Here is a 24,897-nt window from a genome sequence, read left to right on the forward strand (position 1 = left end):
TACAAAAATCACTTTGGTGCAGACACTAGGAAAGTTTGGAGTTGAGGAAATGTGGGTGGCTGGGTCAGAGTTAAGGGACTTTTAGAGTTGACTTTTTGGGCAATGCTCACCACAACAAAGAAGAGTCCTGACCCAGGAGGCCTCTAGAAGTCTAGGCTGGATGTGGGTACGTGGAGGGCTCAGGTGGAGGCATGTCCTAAGTGGATAACTGGAAGGGGGCCGGGGCTCGTAATGGAGAGTGAAAAGAGCAAAGAAGGAAAAGTAAGGAGGACCGGAGTGGGGCAAGGAAGGAGAGAGGGAGGGAAGGAAGGAGAAAGAGAAAGAGACCTTGAGAATGGAAAAAAAGAGGGAGGAGCTGAAGGAAGAGAGGAAAGAGGAACAGAGCAGGCAGAGTACTACCCATCATTGTTTTCAGACACATGGCACTGCCTATCCAAAATGCATCTAGAGCTGGTCTGTACGCACAAACACACACACACACACACACACACGCACGTGCATGTATATTTATTCATTCCACATTATCCCATCAGGTGAACATCAAAAATATAGCTGAGAGAGACATGACTGACACCCTACCTGTTACTTTTGTCTTTGAGAAAAGTCTCCATGCCTCCTTCCCCTGACTCATATCTTTCAAATTACATCTTCTTCTCCAAATCCCTCCAGGCTGCAAGCTATCCCTTTCTTGGTGGGCAGCACTGCTCCTTTTGAACCCAGAGCATGGCCATCCTGGGAAGGGCATTCTGGAGACCCCCATAACCAGGCATGCAAACCAGGGCCACACAGACTTGGAAGGAGCAGACAGCCAGGCTGGGCCAAGTGTGCACAGGTGGGTGGGCAGGGAGGGTCCCCTGGATCACACACAGGAGTTGCCGTCCCTTCTTCCCCTCAGAACAACTGAATAGCCTCATTCTTCACAGTCAGAAAAAATTGCTCAGTTGTGTTCTTCCTCTGCAGAGGAACTTGCACAGCCACGGTGATAGAGAATCCTCTTTCCCTGTAACACACAAGTGGGGAAGAGCTGGACAGGGTCAGTGTAGGGCAGTAACGATTTGTGTTTTAGTGCCGATATATGAGCGATGGTCCCACTGTTCCTTTAAAACTTTGAACACAATGTGTCTTATTGGTCTCTATGTTCCAAGGTTGCTGTTGTCTGTGACAGCCTGCCCCTTCCTGAAGGCCTTCACTTGTCTGTAAAATAAGACTTGAGGGAAATCTGGCTGCCCCTAGGACTATCAGCAGGGTTTTGGCACATGGTGTGCACATCTGTGAAGGACAGTCCCCTTGTGCAACCTAGATCTTTATCTCCTGAGTCCTGGGTAGGACAGTGTGGAGGAACCTGAACCACTGGGTGTGTGTGGGGGGGGGGGTCTGCTCCATCTGTTGCAAGAATGAGGCCCAAGAAAGGTCTTCTGTTCAGTAAGGTGTCAGGTAGAGGAGCACAGAAAGACAGGGGTGAGGAGATCACCTTGAAAGAAAAGAAACAGACACGCGTGGGCTCACATACAGAGGCACGCACATGCTGTCACCTGGAAGAAACTCTGCAAATCCATTTTACGTCTACCCTTTTGCAGTGAAACTGTAGTTGAAAGACAGCATCTGCTGTGGCTTCGCAGGATACCTCTGGGCGTCACTAAACATAAGCTGAGTGTGGGTAGCCATAATGACCCCAGGACTGTCTCTATAGGACAGAGGACAGGTTTGTCAGAAAAAAGACCTGCAGCATCCTGTGGTAGAAGGCATTGTCAGTGGGTGATGGAATGGGAAACTAAGAAAAACAATTTCACTTGGTTCAAGGACAGAGAGAACAAGGAAGATTAATACAAGAGCAGCCTTCCATATACTTAGCGACACATTCGACTATGTGGCACTAAAGGGAAGCCTTCATCATCTTTCTTACAATTATGCTTTGGATACATAGAGGTGGTCCTGAGTCTGACAATAGAGCCTCCACTTTCCAAGACAGAGGCTTCTGGAACACTCCTTGCCCTATAACAGAAAATATTTGTTGTTTACAAATATCCAATCATCTTTACTAAGGGCACAGAAAAATCTACAATGAATACAAAAATGCACAAATGCATGCAGGTTACATTTTTTGCATGCAAATAAAACAAAAAAATACTCTGCAAATTTTCACACCTAAGGAAGTATAAACCTGTTGAAAACTATGAGTCCATGTGCTAATTCTCTCTCGGTGACCTAAGTGATAAACATAAAAACTTTAAGTGAGTCAATAAGGACGTTTCCACACACCTGACCAAACACAATTTCTTCTATCTCAGAAATTAAGGAATGTAAATGTAACAAACAGTGAGATACCCAAGTGAAAAAAACAATTATAATTTCAAGAAATGTGTCATGACATGGGGAATGGGAAATGTCTTGATTATCTCTTGGGGCTTGAAACAGTTGTTTTCCTTCTCTGCATGTCCCAATGTTCTCTATTTGAATATTATTAATAATCAGGATCACAAATATTTCACATGTCAACATACCCTGAAGTGTCTATGTGAGATTTTACAGGTCTAGTAGACTCTTGTCTCTGAATATCTCACTAGGCTGGTGGAAATGTGTTTATAGACCCCGATGTGGGCAGAAATGATGACACCTGACAGCTCTTCTGCTAGGTCGAGGTGTCCAAATGAAGCAACTGATTCTCAAATAAGAGAATTGGAGACAAAACTGGAACTAGAGATTTTCAAATGGGAAGGGGAGCAAGAGTTCGAGGGAGCGAGAAGGGATGGGAAGGGAAGTGGTCCAAAAAAGAATTAAGACGTGTCATGAATATGTACAGACTTCCCACGATCAATGTAATCATTGTGTACTGCAAGCATGTACTAAAAAGAAAGTTATCAAAAGAAAATTAACTGTGAGCAAAAGAACACATCATCACAACCCCACACAACCACAGGACAATAACCAGTAACACAAGAGGAGCTCATTCTGGGGCCACACACTCTTTCTGAATCACAGGGATCTACGACACTTGTGGCTCCATGGATCCAGCTCTACTTTTGGACTGCCTGTTGTCATGGAAAGGAGGTGGACCTGTCGATTTCATTAGTAATAATTGTTACCAGTGTCTAATCCTAATAAATAAGAATAGATGATAAGTGTCCAGAAAGAAAGCAGTGGGCCCAGATGGTTTAACTGGTAAAGTCTAGTAGACACTTAAGGAATAATTCATGTCAGTTCTCCACAATCACCTCCAGAAAGTAGAAGCAGTTGGAATATCTCCTAAGTCATCCTATGCGATCACTATTAACCTAGTACTAAAACCAGAGAAAGATATTACAATGACAGTGTAGAACAACTTTTGTTATGAATGTAGATGCAGACATTCTTAATAAAATGATATCAAATAAAATAGAACAATCTATAAAATTAATTATGTGTCTGGCCATAGGGGGATTTATTCTAGTCATGCAATACTGGTCTACTCCCCCCAAATCAATAGACGCAATCCATCATATCAACAGGCTAAAGGAGGAAATATGCCTATATCAATTGAATCAGAAAAAGTATTTGGCAAAATCTAACATTCGTTCATGATTTTAAAAAAAAACTCTTTTAAAAAACAGGAATTGAGGAGAGATTCCTCAACTTCATAAAGAATATCTACAAAGTACCCTGCAGCTAGTCTTATACCTTATGGTGACATTCCTTTTGATTATCTTTAGGATCTTCACAATTGTCCCATGTTTTACAATTGTTACTAATTACACCTCTCTTTTTTTGTCATCACCCTCCCTAGAGAAATGCCAATCTTAATAATCATGCAAAACAAACCCATGCATTGATTTTGTTGCCTTTTTCTATTATTCTTAAAATATTTTTCTTTGTGGTTAGGACGTGATGATGAAATTCACCTTCTCAAATTTTTAAGTGTATAATACATTATTGTTGACAATAGGTATGTTTCACAGGAGCTCTCCAGAGTCCACTCACTCTGGTGGGTGACTGATTTGTAACTCCTTTCCACCTCCACACAGCCCCTGGAAACCAACATTTAATTTGCTAATACAATGAACTTGACTTGTGAAGTATTTGCTTTTCTAAGACTGGCCTATTTCATTTAGCTTAATATCATCAAGCTTCATGCATGTTTTTCTATGTTGCACAATTTACTCTTTTTTTTAAGTTGAGTACATTCTCTTTTGTGTTTACACCACATTTCCTACATCCATTCATCTGTTGGTGGACATTTGGGTTGTTGCCACATTTGGCTGTTGTGAATAGTACTCCAGTGATTACAGGAGTGGTGATATGTCTTTGAGATTCTGATTTTAATTCTTTTGAGTAAATGCCCAGAATTAGGGTTGGTGAATCATAGAGTAGTTCCACTTTTAATTTTTGATGCATTTCCGTACTGTATTTCATAGTAACTCTAGCATGTGTCATTTCTACTATCTATAAGGGTTCCAATTTCTCCACACCCTTCTCAATACTTCTTTTCCTTTGTATTTTTAGTGATAAGCATCCTGACAGGTGTGAGATGACACTCCATTTTGGGTTTAACTTGAATTCCTCTGATGCTCTGTTCATATGCCTGTTGGCCATCTATATTATCTTCTTTGGAGAAATATCTATTCACATCCTTATCCCAATCGTTAATCTTGTTATTCATTTTTCCAGAGTTGAGTCTCCTGGAAGACTGAATTCAGACATATACTTAGAACAAAAGTTCTTAGTACCAGCTTCAGAAATTGAAGGAAATATATAGACCAACTGGTATATGTGCTTCAGACAAGTTCAAAAAAGGGAGGAGAAGCTCAGAAGGGAGCAAAGACCAACCACTTTCAGGGTTTGGGAATTTGGAGGCTCTTAGAATAACAAAGGAGATCCCTGCCAGTCATTGAAGGATATCCTTTGATTTTTGGCATTGTGCACACTCTAGGTCCTTTGGAGAAAAGTCATTAAGTACAGGCAGATAATTAAAAATTCCATTCAGTAAACATTTTCTACATTATGGTGACTATGCTAGGCATTTCACATATGATTCTAATTTAATTCTCACTATAACCATGGTAACTAGAAATTAGCATCCACAACTTAAAAGGGCATAATCTAATTCGTAGCGAGTAAAGACTAACATTATAAATTGACAAAGCACTGACTCAAAAACATACTTGACATCGTATCCATGTTTTTTTCCTCATACTGCACTGCCTCCCAATTTTTTTTCCGGTAGCAAAGACAAGTGAGAAAGGTAAGGCTTATAGAGATCAGGCACAGGAGACACATAGTAAGTACAATCAAAGTGTGCCCAGAATAATATAAACCCCAGGGTATTGAGTGGGTGCTCTAAGGCCTGGTAGAGGAATCACTTCTTTTATTAGTGATACCTTGAGTAATATTCCCAAATAGTTTAGGTATCAGTCTCTGATATATGGAGATTTCTGGAGAAATCATAACCTGTGGTTATAATCTGAGCCCCAAGCTTGGAATTCTTCTAGTTGTGGTACTGCATTAGGCTGTCTAGGATGACAGGATTTGAAGTACATGTAGGTTCAGGTAGAGGTAGAAAGACTCAACTTAGCTGCCGTCAAGTAGACAATAAACTTTGCAACAATGTGGTCATAATATATGATCCACAAGTAATATCATATATTGGTAAGTCATGTGGGGCTTATCAATTTAGAATGATAAGTTACCATTTTAGAATGATAAATTCTATTTTCATTACAAATAGAGGAAGGTATAATAATAACTAGGAGAGGCAGATAATCCCATGACTGGTAAGTTTTTCTACCAAATGATTTCTCTTAGTTGAGATCGGAAAGGTATATGACTTGATCCTAACCCCAAAAGCCTAGAGAGGACAGAAAAGATATTTCTACCTACAAAGATCACTGAGATGTAAAAGAAATCATGAAGCATATTAGTGTCTCAGAATGGTTGAATGCTGCTTGGAGTTTGGTTGCCAGAGAAAAGGCTGGAAAGATGAAAAGCAATCAGATAGAGAGAATATGCAATGTTAGAAATGTATCCAAAAGGCACTTATACTTAATCTTTCCTGCCTCAAAGTGTTGAGCTGGTATTAGGAAAGCCTACCTTGTCTAGAATGGGCCTGATCATGACTCTCTGATATCCACTACTTCTTTTAGCTATTCAGCTGGGATGGGTCAGTGAAGATGTATCAGGATTTCCGGACACATCTATCACCATTCTGCCAAGTGTCAATATGTTTAATTGGTCCTATAATTTCTTTTCTCAATGAGCCAGTCAGAGGGCTATGTGCCTCAAAATTTGTGTCTTCATTAAGGCTAAGTAAATGAAGGCTAAGTAAGGCTTCATTAAGGCTCCGATTTAGTTGAGGCCCTAGATTACAATTGAACATCATATTCCATGGCAGTACTTCAGCTAATCACTGAGGACTATTTTAATGGCAATACAATTATTATTACCTATGTATACAACTTACTTGAGAAACTCAGAAGAAGAGGATATTTTACTAGAACTAGATGATGATGGCATTCCTAGGTCATCATAATACCCAACCCTAGCAAAACCTTATCCATTACCTCTGATAGACAGGAATGTGGTTAGGTTGCATTTATTTGATAATTCAAATGGAAGTGAGGAAGATAGAGACAATGAAAAAAATTATTTATCTCAGAGATATTGCTCAATGAAGGAAGGAGAAATATAAAATTAGTTGCTGAAAGATATGGGGCTGAAGAAAGGTTATTTCAAATTTCAAATGGGAGACCCTTGAGCAGTTTAAATGCGAATGGCAAAATGTCTAGAGAGAAATGGACAGACAAAAAGACTGAGAAATAAAGAGAGATGTAGTAAATTTACAAGAGTTGAGACAGTAATCTGGAGGCAGAGGCATCACTTTCCAGTGCATTGGTAAAGTGACTACACTTAAGTAGGAGAAGGAAACAGGATCTCATTGATTCAAGAAAGAAGAAGTAAAGACTATTTCTTGTCCACTGGTTCTCTTATTTGAGATGTAGGGTGAAAGTCATCTAATAGTGAACAGGTAATTTTACTGCAGTGTGTTTGAAAACTATGGAAAGTTTATGACATGGCTTCTATAGATGAGAAGTAAAAAACTATTCAGAGGAAAATTTAGACAGTAGTGCAACTTGAAGGTATTACTATTCCCTTCATTTCCTTGATTGGAAATGAGAAGGCAGAGATGTTAACTGACATTTTTTGGGGAAAAAGTTTAATTACTGTTAGAACCACTAACATTATCATATGTTATGATCACAAAGTCAGTCATATTACATATTCCACAAAGTGATTCTGTATGAGAAAAAAGGAGCCATAAAACTATTGAGTAGGTGGCTTAATCTAAGGAGGAAGCTAGAAATAGATGGAGGAAGTATAGTGAAATAGAATATTGTTGCAGAAAAGCACATCAGGAGAGACTTTCAACTATCCCTAGTATGTATCCACTACTTTCATAAAAATATGTAAAATGGAAACCAAGGGATAGGACCTTGAAGTGATAACATTCTTCCTGTATGTGAGAAATACTCTTTAGCCTAAGCAAACCACAATGATGACATTGATGATTATTCATGGTCCATACCAAGTTCCTGTAAGTCCTAAAAGTGGAGTAAGAATTTCTGAGGACCATTTAAAGCAGCATACCGATTCCCTAGTGGCCTTCATAGTTACTCTCATAGAAATGGAGCACACATACACACGTAAATTTTCAGGTTTCCTAAATTGAATAAGAGAAAAGAGAAGGAGGAAAGAGAGATAAGGAGAAAAAAGGACAGGGGAAGGGAGATGGAAGTTCATCTTCACTTCCTACTTTCTGCAGTGCTAATATTTACGCATTATTTCATTACTAATAATAATAGCTAACTTCTGGGGAGGGTCTATCTTGTGCAACACACTATACTAAGCCCTTTTCATGTTTTCTCACTGAAAATTAACAATATCACAATGAGGTGGGCTTCATTACTACATTTATTGTAGAAGAAAGATAATACTTAAAAAGGCTATGCAACTTGACTTGAACCCAAGCAATCTGCTCTGGGGCCAGCACTCTTAACCATATTGTGGTTATGGTAATGGTGTGTGTGTGTGTGTGTGCGTGTGTGTGTGTGTAATTGGGAAAAATTTTACATAAATGAGACTATACATATGGCTCTATCTATAATTTGCCTTTTGCAACAAATGGTTGCAAACAAGTAATTACATAGAGATACTATGCAATATAATAATCATAATGTAGCATAATTTTATTTTACTGTAATTTAGCCAGTCATTTCTTGATAAATATTTGAGTTACTTACATTTTGTTTTTGGTTTACAATTATAAACGCTGACATAGTGAACATCATTAAAGATAAGAGTGCTTATGTAACATGGATTTCTCAAAATATTCTCTTCCTTCTATTTATGTATATATTTCTGGATCAATGTTATGTTTTTTAGTTAGCAAGCTATTACACTGCTTCGATTTGTAGTAGGAAAACTCATTCCTTGTTGTTTTTTAAACTCTGTTTTAATATTTGCATTTTCTCCTATGGTTGAATTGGACAGTCAGCTTATCAATTTCCAAAAAAAATTTACATTTTCTGACTCCTAATATGTGGGGTTTTTTTACTGTTTCCCTGTAAGCACAACAAACTTGATAAAAATTAATTAATCTCTTCTATGGAATATAAAAGCATAGAATTTGTTGAGACAATGAGCCTTTTGAGTTTTTTTCAGTTTGCTCATGTTTTTTCAGTTTGCTCACTGTTTTCAAGTTTTACAAATATTTCTAATTTTTGTGAATAATTAGAACATCGCCCTTCCTCACTGCCCACCAAATGCTCCAGGTTGGTACTTTTTGTGATTTTTCTTTTTAAAAATTGCGTAAGACAATTAAGGTAGGATAAAATAAATAAAAGATAAGTAGAAAGGAGATGAGGAAATCATAACTAAAAATTGTACTTTTAAGAAGACTGCAACTTCTGGGACCTAGCCAAAGTCACCCAAGGGAATCCATATCAGCATTTCCTTGGTTAATTTAGGCTCTTTTGCTTACACACCCATATGCCCAAAATTCCTCAGGAATACCAAACATTCATAAATTGGCTTAATTAAAAAAGTAAAGAGCAGAACTGCATTCTAAGATAAAGGAACAGGCTGGGAGAATCCAAAGAATGTTGAAATTACCTATCTAAAAAAAACAAAACAAAAGAAAATTGGGCCTATACCTGTAAAATGGGCTAGTACCCTTCTGGGGGGTGGACCATGTTTTCCCAGGGTACCCCTCTTCGAGAGAAGCATAAATGTTCCATGGTCCAGGAAAAAACTCACTTCTCACTCTTGAGGGCCCACACTCTATTTCTTTGACTGTGTACTAAACCCTTCCCAAGTAAACCCTAGTAAACCCTTCCCAAGTCTCTTACCAACCCATTCTGAAAATTCTTTTTCTATGAAGGGAGTCAGCGAACCTATAATCCTATACTATGGCTGGGGTGGGTTAGTTCCTTATTGCAGTTTTGTTAACCTCCTTAGACTTTATTCAGTGACAATAATCAGTCAAGGTGGTGTGCTTAGAAGATTTGTTTTTGTGGTATCTACTTAATTAAAAATAACTTATTTAGAAAAAAGTAGTAATGCTGCCTAATGATCTTATTATTGTAACAATTTTTATTTAGATTAATTTGGAACAGAGTAAGATCTTTACAATTTTGAGTCATCATGGAACCCTTTTATGATTACATATTAGTATGTTACATTTGCATTTTTTCTCTGAATTTTCTATTTGCATCTTTTGGGTATATTTATGCTGTATTATGTTCATGTTTCATACTAATATCAATAGTTTATTTCATTAAGGGTACTAACCTTTAGTCTGTTAAAATATTGAAAATCCGCAGGGGAAAGGAAAGAAGGGAACGGAAAAATGATGAGAAATGGAAAAAATGGAAACAAAGTCTTTGTAAATAGGGAAGGGTGGAGGGGGTGAAGGGAGGGCTAGGAATGGGGAAAAAATAAGAACCAAGATGCATCATGTAAAGGTACAAGCTCCCAATGAGAAATGTAAATGTGTTGTATACCTAAAATGTACCAATAAAAGAATTTTTTAAAAAATATTGAAAACCCATTTAATGTATAAAGTGTTATAATGGCTGGCATAACAAACTTTAAAACCAGATTGCCTGAATTCAAGTTCTGGTTCTACGTTTTGCTAACTGTGTAACATTTTGAGTTATGTAACATCTGTTTTCCTCTGTTTTCCCATCCAAATTTTGGAAAAATAAAACTACTTCATAAACTTGTGAAAATTAAATGCAGTAGTACATGTTAGTGACTTAGAACCACACATAGCATATTGAAATCTTTCAATAAATGTGAATCACAGATAGGATTCATATTCTCCCAGAGCATCTCTTCTTGTTATAAAACTGATTTTTTCCACGTTTTGATGTATGTATTTGTTTGCTTGTTTTTCAATTTTTATTTTTTATTAGTATATATTTACAGTACATAATGATTACATTCCTCATGGGAAGTTCTTAGATGTACATAATATATCTCAATTCTTAATTGCATAAAGTATACAAATACAGACTCCAATATAAAAAAAATTTATACATTCTTCAGGAAAAGAAAAATAGCATGATGTTTTTTCAACAGATAGCCACTACTTTGAGTATGTCTTGTAATAGTCAAGGCCAAAGGTAATTTGTGTTAATTTCATGATGTCTTGATACATTTAGTATTAAAATATTTATACAACTTTTTCTTTTCCTGTGTGCATACATTTTTTGGTACACTCTGTATATTATCTATAGGAAAAAAATCCAAGGTAGTGCAAATGATGTCAAATTCTTCACCTGATAATCCCTCCCAGAAGTCAAAATTCCTTTAGTCTTCCAACTGGAATAAAATTAGTACTAATATATGATGGGTTACCTTCTTATACATTTGCAATTTTGGTCTTTCCCTTTAACAAACAGGTTTTATTCCTAATTTATCATGTTATTTATTTTACATTTTTTCCTAGGTTTATTCTGAGGCACACTGAAATTTTCATATTATGGTAAATGAGAACTTTTTATATTAATGTAGTAGTTTCTTGTTGCTAGTGTACAGGAAAAGAACTGCAGCTTATATTTTGATGGCTTTGGACTTTTCTATTACTTGCAAATATTTTTACCTCTAAATCATACTTTTCAAATTTAGGCTTATTGCATAGGCTTAGGCAAATTACTTAATATATCTCTGCCTCTTTTTAGCTGTAAAATAAGGCACTAGTAGAAAAGTAATAGTAATATAATTATGCGGATTAAATGTGTTAACATATGAAAGTTTTTAAATAATTATGTCCTCTTTTTAGTCATGAATTTCTCAGGAAAACTTCAAATAAAACAACTAAATGAATTTAGAGATAACCTAATGTATGACTATTCTTGTTACTCTGGGTTAAACCATTTTAAAACACTGCTAAATTCTAATTAATTTTATTTTAATTAGAATTCATGAATCTGAATTTGTAGATGATGTATGTTTGTATTCTTCTGTTTTTACTACAAAAATAATTTTATCTTACTACAGAGGTAAACTAACATGCTGAGTGGGTAAGAAAAAATGGCACTTTTTCCTTTTTGGGAGAGGGCATGAACTATACACTTATGGGTTTTTGAATGAACATATCTTTTTATTTTCAATTAAGTTTATTATTACAATTGAGATATACATAATGATCGCATTCATCATATGGAATTTGTGCTGTGCCTGTACATAATATATCTTAATACTTAGTTTTTCCCTTTCCCCTATATGCACTTCAGCCCTTCTTCTGCTCCTTATTTACAAAAGCTTTGTTTCTATTTTATCTTATGCTTCTTGTTTTTTCCCTTTGCCCTATCTTACTTCTCCCTGCCCCCTTGCTAGTGCCCCTTCACATTTAACTTTTTCTTCCTATTTCACATTATCTATTATACATTTTGATCTTTTAAACACTTTCAGATTCTCACACCAGAGAAAAATGCAATACTTACATATGAATGTTTAATTTATTTCACTTAAGAGTATGGTCTCTAAATGTATCAATTTAGCTATAAATGGATCAAGTTTATCCTTCTTTATGGCTAAGTAGTACTCCAATGTAAAAAAAAACCCACTTCTTCATTATCCATTCATTGCTTGATGTGCATTTGGGTTGTTTTCAACATTTAACTATTACAAACTGTGCTATCATAAACATAGGTAGGCATATATCACTGAGGTATGATGCTTTTACTTCTTTTGGGAAGATACTGAGAAGGGGGATAGTGGAGTCAAATGGAACCTCTAGTCCTAGATTTTTTAGAAATCTCCACCCTGATTTGCACAGTGCTTGACCCAGTATACACACCGACCAAAAGTGGAGAAGGTTCCTTTTCTCCCACCACCCTGCCAGCATTTGTTATTGGTTGACCTCTTGAAAATAGCCAATTTTTTTATGGTGTGAGATGGAATTTCAGTGTTGCTTTATTTTGCATCTCTCAAATGATCAGTGGTGTTGAACATTTTTTTCATATATTTATTTGCCGTTTCTACTTCTTCATCTGAGAATTGTCTACTCATTTCAGGTGCCCATTTTTGGATTGTGTTTTTAAATTTGGGGGGTCTGATTTTGAGTTCTTTATATATTCTAGATATTACCCCTTTGCCTGAAGAATATCTGGCAAAGGGGCTGGGTGTTTGGCTCAGTGGTTCCTCACTTGCCTTGCAAGCACAAGGTCCCGAGTTCAATCCCCAGAACCAAAAAAAAAAAAAAAAAAAAGAATATCTGGCAAAAATTTTTTCCCAATTTGTGGGTTGTCTCTTCATTCTGTTGATGGTTTCCTTTGCTGTGCAAAGGCTTTTTAATGAGATGAGATCCCAGTTGTTTATCCCTTATAATATTTCCTGTGCAAACAGGGTTTTGTTCATAAAGTCTTTGTTTACACCCACGTCTTCAATAGTTCTACCTATTTTCTCTTCCAGCAGATTAGCTGTTTCTGTCTTAATATCTAGTTATTTGTTCTATTTTTATTTTAGTTTATTGCATGGTGAGATACATGGGTCTAGTTTTAGTCTTCAGCATGTGGAAACCCAATTTTTCCAGCACATTTATTAACCAGTCTATCTTCTTTCAATGAAAGTGTTTTGCACCTTTGTCAAAATAAGGTGCCTGAGTGTGTTTGGAATTGTTTCTGCTTCTTCTAATCTGTTCCATTGATCCTCAGGTCTGTTTTTTTTGCCAGTATGAAGCTGTTTTTGACAAAGGAGCCCTGTAGTGCAATTTCAGATCAGGGATTGTGATGCTCCCTGCCTTGCCGTTGTTATGCAGAAATGTTTTTGCTATTCTGGGCCTCTTCTATTTCCAAATACATTTTAGGAATGTTTTCTCTAGTTCTGTGAGGTACGCTCATAGTATTTTAATCAGGATTGCATTAAAACTGTATAACAATTTTGAGAGTATGGCTATTTTCAATATGTTGGTTCTTCCCACCCAAGAGCAAGCAAGACCTGTCTATTTTCTGGTATCCTCTTCAATTTCCTTTTTCAGAATACTGTAGTTTTAATGTAAAGATCTTTTACTTCCTTCATTAGATTGATTCCTATGTATTTTAATTTTTGATGCTATTGTGAAAGGTGTTGTTAGCCTAATTTCACTCTCAGTGAGTTTCTTATTTGTGCACAGAAACGCACAAATTGTCTATGTAGAGTAGCACATCATTTGCAAATAATGATAATTTAACTTCTTCCTTTTCTACCTTTATTTCTTTCTCTGGTCTAATTACTCTTATGTTTCCAGAACTATATTGAATAGGAGTGGTGACAGTGCACATCTTTGTCTCGCTCCTGTCTTTAGAATGAAAGCTTTCGGTTTTTGACCATTTAGTATAATGATGGCTGTTGGTTTGTCATACATGGCTTTTGTCACATTGAGATAAAAGACCATCTATTCCAATTTTCTGTAGGGTTTTGTCATGATTGGTGAATTTGACTTGGTCAAATTTTTTTGATTTCTTTTTTTTATTATTGAGATGATAATGTGATTTTTGTCCTTGGCTCTGTTGATACGTTGTATTATATTTATTGATTTGCATGTGCTGAACCATCCCTGCATCCTTGGGGTGAATCCTACTTGGTCAGAGTGTATGATCTTCTTGATGATCTGCTGAATTCTGTTTACCAGTACCTTATTGAGGATTTTTTGTATCTATGTTCATTAGGGAGATAAGCCTATAGTTTTATTTTTCCCCTTAAATTCTTTTATTGGTACATTTTAGGTATACAACACATTTACACTTATCATTGGGTGCTTGTACTTGTACATGATGTATCTTGTTTTTTATTTTTTCCCCATTCCCTGTGCTCCCTTCCCCCCCTCCACCCTTCCCTATTTACAAAGACTTTGTTTCCATTTTTTCCTTTTCTTATAATTTTCCATTTCCCTTCTTACCGTTCCCCTTTCCCTCCCACTTCCCTTACCATTTTGGACATTTTCTATCTATTTCAAATTATCAATTATTCATTTTAATAATTTTAATCCTTATTTACACTTTCAGTTTCTCACACCAGAGAAACTATTTGGCATTTACACATGTGTGTCCTATTGATTTCACTTAAGAGTATGGCCTCGATATGCATCCATTTAGCTATAAATGTCTCTAATTTCTTGGTCTTTATGGGTGAGTAGTACTCAATTTTATAAAAACACCACACCTTCCGCCACCTCCTTCGCAAGCGCAAGGACCTGAGTTCGATCCCCAGTACCAAAAAAAAAAGAAAACAAACACATCTACTTTATCCAGTTTTCAGTTGATGGGCACTTGGGCTGTTCCCAAGTCTTAGCTATTACAAACTGTGCCCCTATAAACATGGGTGCACATAAATCACTGTGGTATGATTATTTTAATTCTTTTGGGAAGATACCCAGCAGGGGAATAACTGGGTCAAACCAGACCTCTAGTCCTAGTTCTTTGAGGTATCTCCATGCTGATTTCCACAGTGGTTGCACCAGTCTGCAATACCACCAACAATGGAGAAGGGTTCCTTTCTCCCCACACCCCCACCAGCATTTGTTATTGGTTGATTTCTTGATAGCAGCCACTCTCTCTGGGGTGAGGTGGAATCTCAGTGTTGTTTTCATCTGCATCTCTCCAACGACCAGTACTGCTGAACATTTTTCATATATTTATTTGCTGTTTTTACTTCTTGTTCTGAGAAATGTCTGTTCATTTCAGATGCCCATTTTTGAATTGGGTCTTTGAATTTGGGAGGTCTGATTGTTTTCAGTTCTTTATATATTCTAGATAGTAGTCCTTTGTCTGAGGTAGAGCTGCTAAAAAATATTTCCCACATTATAAGTTGTCTCAGGTCTGTTGATGGTTTCTCTTGAAGGGCAGAAGCTTTTTAATAAGATGAGATGCCAGTTGTTGATTCTTCCTGGTAGTTCCTGGGCTACTGAGGTTTTGTTCATAAAGTCTTTTCATAGGCCAATGTCGTCAAGAGTTCAAATTAACTTATCTTCCAGCAAGTTTAGTGTTTCTGTCTTAATATTTCGATATTTAATCCACTTCAACCTTAGTTTCATGCATGGTGATAGGTATGGGTCTAGTTTTAATCTTTGACATGTTGAAATTCAGTTTTTCCAACACCATTTATTAAATAGGCTGTCTTTCCTCCAATGAGGGTGGTTGGCTCCTTTGTCAAAGATGAGGTGGCTGAGTATGTCTGGAGTTGTTTCTGAATCTTCTAATCTATTCCACTGATCCTTAGGTCTGTTTCTTTGCCAGTACCATGCTGTTTTTATTACAGTAGCTTTGTAGTATAGTTTCAAGTTGCAGATTGTGATACCCCCAGCCATGTCTCTGTTGCCTAGAATTGCTTTTGCTATTTTAGGTCTCTTCTGGTTCCAAATGTATTTGTGGATTTTTTTCTCTCTAGTTCTGTGAAGTATACCATTGGAATTTCAATCGGCATTGCATTAAATCTGTATAGTAGTTTTGGAAGTATGGCCATTTTCACTATGTTGGTTCTTCCTACCCAGGAACAAGGGATGTCTTTCCATTTTCTTGTATCCTCCTCAATCTCCTTTTTCAGAGTGCTGTAGTTTTCAGTATAGGGGTCTTTTGCTTCCTTTGTTAGATCGATTCCTAGATATTACATTTTTGGATGCTACTGTAAAAGGAATTATTGCCCTAATTTCTCTCCCAGTGAGTCTGCTACTTGTGTACAAGAAGGCTATTGCTTTTTGACCTTATATCCAGCTACTCTACTGAATCTGTCAATTAAGTCTAGAAGATTTTTTTGGTAGAGTTTTTTGGGTCTTCTATGTAAAGTACCATATCATCAGCAACTAATGGCCATTTAACTTCTTCCTTTCTATCTTCATTCCTTTTATTTCTTTCTCTTTTCTAATTGCTGTGGCTAATGTTTCCAGAAATATATTGAACGAGAGTGGTGATAGTGGGCATCCTTGTCTTGTTCAAGATTTTAGCATGACAGTTTTCAGGTTTTGATGATTTAGTATGATGTTTGATGTCAGTTTTTCATGGATTGCCTTAGTCAGGTTGAAATAAAGACATGTATTCCAAATTTCTGTCGGGTTTTTTTCATGAATGGGTGTTGCACTTTGACAAATGCCTTTTCTGCATCTATTGAGATGATCATATGATTTTTGTCACTGACTCTGTTAATATAGTGCATTGCATTTACTGACCTTCAAATGTTGAACCATCCTTGCATCCTTGGGATAAATCCGACTTCGTCAGGGTGTATGATCTTCTTGATGACCCTCTGTATTCTGTTTGCCAGTATCTTGTTGAGGATTTTTGCATCTATGTTCATTAGGGAGATTGGCCTGTAGTTCTCTTTTTGGGTTGGGTCTTTCCCTGGTTTTGGAATCAAAGTAACACTTGCTTCCAGGAATGAATTTGGAAGTATTGCTTCCTTTCAATTTCCTTCATGAGTTTAAAGAGTAATGGTGTTAGTTCTTCTTTAAATGTCTTGTAGAATTCAGCAGTGAAGCCATCAGGACCTGGGCTTTTCTTTGTTGGTAAGTATTGTACTACATTTTCAATTTCACTCATTGTAATTGGGGTGTTTAGAATTTCTATATCTTCTTCATTTAAATTTGGCAATTCATATGTATCTAGGAATCTGCCCATTTCTTCTGTGTTTTCCTTTCTATTGGAGAAGAGGTTCTCGAAGTAGGTATTGATGATCCTCTGGATTTCTGTTGGATCTGTTGTGACTTCCCCCTTTTCATTCTTAATTGCATGGATTTGAGTCTTTTCTTTCCTTTTTTTGATAAGGTTGGCTAAATGTTTATCGATTTTATTTATTCTTTCAAAAAACCAACTCTTTGATTCATTGATTTTTTTTGTATTGTTCTCTTAGTCTCCATTGCATTGATTTCTGCCCTAATCTTTATAATTTCCTCTCTTGTACGAGCTTTGGATTCGTTATGCTCTTCTTTTTCTGGGAGCTTGAGGTTCTGCATTAGGTTACTTATCTGAGTTTTCTCCATTTTCCTAATATGGGTATTCACTGCTATGAATTTCCCACGTAGAACTGCTTTCATTGTGTCCCATAGATTCCTGTATGTTGTACTGGCATTTTCATTTACTTGTAGAAACTATTTAATTTCTTCTTTAATTACTTCTGTGACCCATTGGTTGTTCAGGAGGGTGTTATTCAGTTTCCATGTGTTTGTTGGGGTTTTGCGGTTTCTTACATTATTGATCTCCAATTTTATTGCACTATGGTCTGATAATATACAGGGGGCAACTTCAGTTCTGTTACATTTACTTAGACATGTCCTATGAGCTGGCATGTGGTCTATTCTGGAGAATGACACGTGTGCAGCCGAAAAGAATGTGTATTCCGATTTTGTGGGGTGGAACACTCTGTAAACATCTATTAAGTCCATTTGTTCAATAGCTTGGTTCAGTTCTAGAATTTCCTTGTTAACTTTTTGTCTAGATGATCTGTCTATTTGTGATAGTGGGGTGTTGAGGTCCCGCACTACAATTGTGTTAGTGTTTATTTGGTTTTTCATGTCTATTAATATTTGTTTTGTATAGTTGGGGGCATTTGTATTTGGTGCATATATATTTAGGATTGTCATCTCTTCCTCTTGGATTGTTCCCTTCACAAGGATGTAGTGACCATCTCTGTCTCTCTTAATTAGTTTTGGTTTGAAATCTACTTTGTCTGCAAATAAGATTGCTACCCCTGCTTCCTTCTGGGTTCCTGTCACATGAAGAACTGCTTTCCATCCTTTTACTTTCAGTCTATGAGTTTCTTTTTGAGTTAGGTGTGTTTCTTGTATACAGCATATTGTTGCATTTTCCTTTTTAATCCATTCTGCCAGTCTATTTCTTTTCATTGGTGAATTGAGCCCATTAACATTGATAGTTATAATTGATAGATATTGATTTATCCTTGTCATGCTGTTTTACTTTTGTTGGCTCTTTTATTTCTTATTTTCCCCCCTTTCCCTTTAGTGTCTTACCTTGCCTGGTGGCTTCCCTCTGTTGGGCCTCATGGAGTTGTGACCTTCTTTGCTTTTTTCTAGGATATTGCTTAGAATTGCTTGTAGTGCTGGTTTGGTGTTCATGAAATTTCTCAGGGGTTCTTTGTCTTGGAAGTATCTAATTTCCCCATCGATTTTGAAAGATAATTTTGCAGGATACAGCAGTCTAGGTTGGAAGTTATTTTCCTTTAGGGCTTGAAATACTTCACTCCAGGCTCTCCTTGATTTGAGGGTTTGTGTTGAGAAGTCCGCTGTGATTCTGATGGGCTTTCCTTTGTAGGTGATTTGTTTCTTTTCTCTCACTGCCTGTAGGATTTTTGTTCTTCTGTTGGGTTTCTGGGATCTTGACTAATATATGTCTAGGTGTAGATTTTTATTGATCATTGCTAGTTGGAGTTGTATATGCCTCACTTATCTGTATGACTGACGGGACCGCCATCACTAGTCGAACAGTGCCTGAGAGGAGGGGTGAGGATGAAAGAAAAAACACACTTCAAAAGAAAAAAGACAGAGTCGTCCGGGCTCCTAAGACCGAACAACCAAGTTTATTCTCACCTCCCTTTTATACTCTCAGTGAGTTAGGTCATTAACCATGACCTTTATCCAAAACACCTGCTTCGTTGTTTACCAGTTCTTTGGGAATTCCCCACCCTCATGGGCTTCCTTGTTTCTCGGGCTTACAGAACATTCATCACGTTCCAGGGCAATCTAATTCGGCAAGTACATGGTTCCTCATAACATAGTCTCCTTGCTCTACATTATGGAGGGTAAGATTAAACATGGATCCTTTATGGCTAACACTGCTCTCCACATATGACCAATTCTCTACCTCTGTCTGGGAAGTTTTCTACTATTACTTCTGTGAACAGTTTTTTTATGTTAATCATACTTTCTCCTGTTTTTTTGTGGACTCCTATCAGTCTTATGTTATTCTTTTTGCATCATCAACAGTTGCTGGATTGATTTTTCATGGTCCCTTCCTATTTTTAAGAAATCTCTGTTTTCGTGGTCCTTAACCATAATCCTGTCTTCCATATCTGATATTCTATCTTCCGATTCCCTTAATCTACTGTGCATGCTTTCAATGGAGTTTTTAATCTCCTGGATATCTGTTTGAATCTGTTTCATGGATTCCATTTCGTTTTTATGTTGGGTGATCATGGTTTCCATTTCTTTCTTATGCTGGGCATTGTTGGCTTCCAGCATGTTTCTGAGCTCATCTATTTTTTATCTGTTTCTGTTCTAGAGCCTCTAATCATGTATTTCACTCCACTCACCATCTCTGTAGTTACCTGGGAGATTATTTCTGCTCTGAATTTTTCTAGAGCCTCATTCATCTGTTTTGTTATTTCCTGTGCTATCAGTTCAGGGTGTCCAGGTGGTTGATTATCGGACTTTTCCACCTGGTTTCCCCCAGAATTTGCCTTTTGTGGGTAGAAGTCTGAGTTTGTGCCTTGCTTAAATGCCTTCTCATTTTTGTTTTTGGTACTGTCCTTGGTTTAGTTCCTGGGTTGATACTTTGAAGTTGCTTATTGTAAGTATCTTTGTTTATGTATTTATAACCCTTATGGAATGATTGCTTCTCAGAGGTGTCTTTCAGATATAGCTGGTCTTTAGGTTTTGACTCTTTAATGACTCTGAGGCTATCTCATTTTCATTATACCAGGAAGGACAACTGATTAGATCAATCACAACACCTTAGCCCAAGTGATACAGTCAGCAACACAATAGCATCAAGTACCTCTTAGAAAATGACAATTTGTGGTAGTTATTAATCTATCACCTTTAAAAAAATAAAGGGCCTCCTTCAAAGTGTGTCTCTGCTGTCACAATAGACAACATGGACAGCAGTGTGCAGTTATAAGTCAATGAGTCTCAGTAAGCTAGTCCCAGACCTGTGAGATTCAGGCAGATTTCTGGTTGCAAGACCCAAGTTGAGCTCCCTATCCTCCTGCCGGGTTGCACTCTGCAAGTTTCTACTGCATGTTTCAGCTGCTTTTCCCCTGAAGAAAGTCCAGTTTCCGATGGGAGCTGATAATCCCTCCAACTTACCAGTCACGGTCATCTGGTGTGCCTTTATTGCAGAGATTCCCTTCACTTTTCCAGTGGGCTTGTTTTCATCAGGGGGCCTGAGACAGGTACTCTCTCTGTTGTTCACTTCTGGAGCTTAGGACAATGGCTTTTGTCCCCCTGTGCCTCTTCAGTGTGTAACCAAGTAGCTGCACAGCCAAAAGGGCAGAGGCTGGGGAAGGGGGGGAGTATTGTTGGAGGCACCCATGCAGCCCAGCCGTCAGCTGGTGGGCCTGCCCTGTGGGGGGTCCTCCTCACCCTGTCCTCGTGGCTGGTGGAAAGCTGGTGGAGCAAGCCGGAGCAAGCAGGTCCTGGTCAGTGGGCAACCACTCGGGCCCACTTGGTCCCGCTGGCTCTGTTTGGCCCAGCCGTCAGCTGGTGGGCCAGCCCAGGGGGGGTCCTCCTCCTGGTTATACTTGTAATGATAGGGCTTGTAGGAAATGGGAGCATTAAAAATAGAATTTGAGAATTAAGCAATGGAAGAAGATAAGGTGATAAAATTGAAATAAAAGGTGTTATTAAAGAGTAGAAAGCAATTATTAGTAGTAGACAATAACAGAAAAGACCAATAATGAAAAAGATATATAATAAAAAGAGGTTAAACTACAAGGAAAAAAGAACAAAATAATGAGAAAATAAATTGAAAGATCTTGAAAATAGAAGGAGGTAAAAAGGAGGACCTAATCAAACCAAACAAGTTATAATAAAAAAGGATTAAAAAGAAAACCAGTGTTAAAACTCCAAACTCCACCAATAAAAAGTATCAATATTGGTGTGGGGAATTAAGTCAAAAGAAAAGAGAAAAAGGCCTACCTACATATTTCCAAATGAGTATTTTTCTTCCAGAACCTGCAGTCTTTAATCAGTCACATTCCTCTCTGCTCTTCTTTTTAGGCTGTGAGTTTGTGTGGTGACAGATGGGCAGTGGGCTGCCTGCTCAGCTGGACACCAAATGCCGCAACCTGATCACGCATGCTGACCTTGGTCTCCTCAAAAGGGTTAGACACTGTCCCAAGATGGTATTATCACTGGACCTGAACTGTAAACTGTGCTAGGATAGATAACCACCTGACTGCCTGGCTGAGCATCAAACAAAGCAGCCCAGCCACCACCACCACATTGTGCTTCTTTCCTCAGGGAGCCAGATACTATCCCAGGACAGTTATTTCATGGGGCCTCAGCTAAAATCAGTACTGGAATTGAGAGTCTTTTGTCTTCTTAGATGAGTGCTATATGCAGCAGCCTGGCTGCCTCCACTGTACTCAGCATTTCTCTTTGGGGATTAGACACTCTCCCAAGATGGTATCTCCCAAGATAGACACAATCCCAAGATTGCTGGACCTGAGCTGTAGTCACAGCTCGGATTAAAAGCTGCTTTGCTACCTGGTTGGGCAGGGTACAGAGTAGCCTAGCCATCACTGTTGTACTCAGTTTCTTTCCTGGAGGTTTAGACATTTTCACCAGACCTGAGCTGCAAACAATGCCAGAATCAAGTGTAACCTCTGCTTCTCTTTCCAAGCACCTCAATCCTAGATGTCATCTGATGGGCTTCTGCATAACATTGCCTTCTAGTATTAGAATTTTTGTTCAATCCAAATCCCAAGTACCTGTGGATCCTAGTGAGTGTTCTCCAAGCATCTCACATGAACTGTTGCCTCTAATCTCCCATAATGGATCTCTGGGAAAAAAATACAATTTGGAACAAATTCCATTCTAAATCTAGTAAAACATTTCTCTACTTGAAGCTTAATGTATATAAAATACTGCAGAAACAAATGATTTAAGAGAGCTATTAGATATAGAAAATAGGATGTGAAAAAAATAATTCACAGAGCAGAAAATCAAGTTCACTAATAAGCTAGACAAATACTGATTAATAATTTTTAGTAATAAAATATAGAGTGCTAGGTTTTTACTTCAAAGCACAAATAGTAAAAATTAAACTACTTAATGTTATTTAGGATGCAATGCAAAACCATTTACATACATTTTATAAAATGATCATAACATTTTACTCCAGTAATTTTATACTGGGGACACTTAATAAGGTAGAAATCAGAAATTCAAAAGACTTTTATCCTTAAATTTTCATTATTACATATTTTTTAATAATAAAAATAGTGGAAGAAATTTAAAAATTCATAGTAATGAATTGTTAAAGTTATTAAATAATAGGTTATTACAAAACCAATAAAACAATCTTTTTAAATAGTTTTAGTGACATATATAATATAAAATGTTTAAATGTATGTTAAAATACCAGGTTTATTGTGGCACAATTCACAATAGCTCAGCTGTGCAAACAGACTCAATGTCCATCAACAAATGAATGGATAAAGAAAATGTAATATATATAAGCAATAAAATATTATTCAGCCATAAAAATAATGAAGTCATGTCATTTGCAGGAAAATGGATGAAACTGGAGGCCATAATGTTAAGCGAAATTTATACATCACACAATTGCTTTTATATGAAAAACCGAAACAATTTTAAAATTAATTAATTAATTAAAGGAGTGATGACAGGAAACTGGAAAGCAGACTTTTGGGGAGAGTGAAGGGGATTGGTCAGGAGAGGAAACATTGAGGTGTAATGGAATTAAAAATGATCAATATATGTTAAATGTAAGTACCAATTTCCCAAAATGGACCTCACCACATAGTATTTCTAGACTTACGTTTAAAAATAGTTTTAAAGAAGGAAAAAAATGTATATAAAAATGTACATTTTCTGCTTACATAGAAAAATGGTTGGGAAAATATACAAAAGGTTAATAATAATCTTATATGGATGGGAGATTATATATAATTGTCTTTATTAAATTTTTCTGCATTTTCCAAGTTTTTAATAGTACTCAAGAATTTCTTTGTAATCATACAATAAACCTATTTTAAAAACACACAAGAATTATTAATGACAAGAAAATATCACCAGTTATATGAAAAAAGCGACATGTAGAGCATAATTATGCTAATTGTGAATATGCAAATAATTAAACAGATGGAGGAAAGCTAGTAAAAATGTATCTAAACATTAAAGCTGTCTGTGGTAGTTTGAATGTGGGTGTTTTAAAATTTTCATCTAGGTAAGGTTGAATCTCTATAGTGCATACATATTCTCTTTATAATGAGAAGTAAAGGCTACAAAATTAAATCTAAATGGAAATGTAAAGGGTATGAAAAATCATTCTGAGAAAAAAAGAAATGCTTTGAAATGTAGAAATATGTTTTGCCTCACTAATTAACAAAGAAGTGCAAATTAAAACAATGGTAAGATGTTACCTTTCACCTATCATGCTGATAAACAATTATTTTAAAGATCATAATCAGTGGAGGAAGGACTGAAAAAAGCATTTTGTACTTACTCTGCTTGGAAACATATTTCCTGCCAAATCTGGAAGGAAAATGTGGGCCGGTGATTTTATAGAACATTGCTGCCATCTTCAGAAAGCTAATGGAATTAATAACAGGTTTTTGTTTTTGTTTTTTCAGTTGACTTTATTCATTGTCTATGCTTTACCCTTTGTGAATGCTTTTAATGTGGTGACTAAAATAGTTATCATTCAGGAGATGGATCTTTAGGGATGAGTTAGATTTTTAAGTCAAAGAGATGGAGAGCAATCACAGTATAAAAATGGAAGATTTCTAAGAGTCTCTTTATAATGCAGTGAGGGTCAATCTGCTTATTTGCCATACTATAACTTTCTTTCCCAAATATTCCACTGACAATTCATTTTCAAATAAATATTTCACAATATTTTTGGAACCTTCTTCCTATGTAAATGTTGGTGTTCCTAGGGATTCTTCCACAAGGCCTTTGATTCCCTGACAATCCAAGGATGATAGCAAGACAATGATTGATGTAAAATACCCAAAGTCTAGTGGTTCACTAAGCAAAGAAGAAAATAAGTTGCACTAATGAAAGAGGAGCCTAGAGAATAGTAGAGATATTGAGTAACTGCAGCAAAATTGTAGACTAGGAACTTTAGGTTCTGTTCCTTCACAGAAACACAAAAAGCAAAAAAGAAAGAAAACAACAACAAACAAAATAAGCAGAAAAATCTTTGCCACAGTCTAGAAAACACTCAAGGGATGACAGCAACTAAACAAACATAAACCTCTCCCCTTAAAAAAAAATTCATCTTCAAAATTATAGGAAGGTTTTGTGTTGTTTTACTGACCTTTACTTCATGTCCTTTCCAGGGAGGTGGCTGTTGATATTAACCTTGAAGAGGCACTACAAATTCTCAGTTCCCTCTCTTGAACAGGAAGAAATAGAGCACACTTTATGTGTAAATTACTGTGTATATCTGTACTGTTCTATAGAGGGATAGC

This window comes from Heterocephalus glaber, unplaced genomic scaffold (assembly GCF_053883595.1).
Source record: "Heterocephalus glaber isolate CG9 unplaced genomic scaffold, H.glaber_assembly_v1.0 deba00001613, whole genome shotgun sequence".
NCBI lineage: Eukaryota > Metazoa > Chordata > Mammalia > Rodentia > Bathyergidae > Heterocephalus > Heterocephalus glaber.